Source organism: Branchiostoma belcheri, unplaced genomic scaffold (genome assembly GCF_001625305.1).
Source record: "Branchiostoma belcheri isolate BF01 breed outbred unplaced genomic scaffold, Haploidv18h27 scaffold224, whole genome shotgun sequence".
Classification (NCBI taxonomy): Eukaryota; Metazoa; Chordata; class Leptocardii; order Amphioxiformes; family Branchiostomatidae; genus Branchiostoma; species Branchiostoma belcheri.
This window is the reverse complement of record NW_017803758.1, coordinates 82,196-82,689: the sequence shown is the minus strand read 5'-3', so window position 1 is coordinate 82,689 and position 494 is coordinate 82,196.

Sequence of the window (494 nt, the reverse complement as noted above, 5' to 3'; positions counted from 1 at the left end):
AAACACCAAAATACGACAAGAAATGAACAAGCAAACTGATAATTTAGCATGGCTCCTACTTAGCCCCACAGTCATTTGGGGTAGAATCCTATATCGTGGGACCCTCCCGGGTGAAAGGCTGGGCAACCGGACGGTCAATGTCAGACAAATTGAAGACCTATCTGAATTACATTTCAACCAGGGAGCTACATGTAGGTTCGGGCCCGAAAGCTGGTGTTGTACAAGTGGCTCAGGAGATGTCAGGCTGATGGGAAGCTGTTCTAGACTGATCGGCCGTTGTTCTAGCCAATTTAGTGGCGCACAGGCAAGCAGTGACAAACCATTTTGCTGAACTGTCGGCATCAGAGACAGCAGGAAACACAGAATGTGTGGCCACTGACATAAATAGGTGATGAAAAAGGAATGCGAGTGGCACTTATTACAGTAAAAGACAGTGTAAACTAGCATTCACTACAGTCAGCGGTTATAGTGAAAGACACCGATTGTAATCTCGT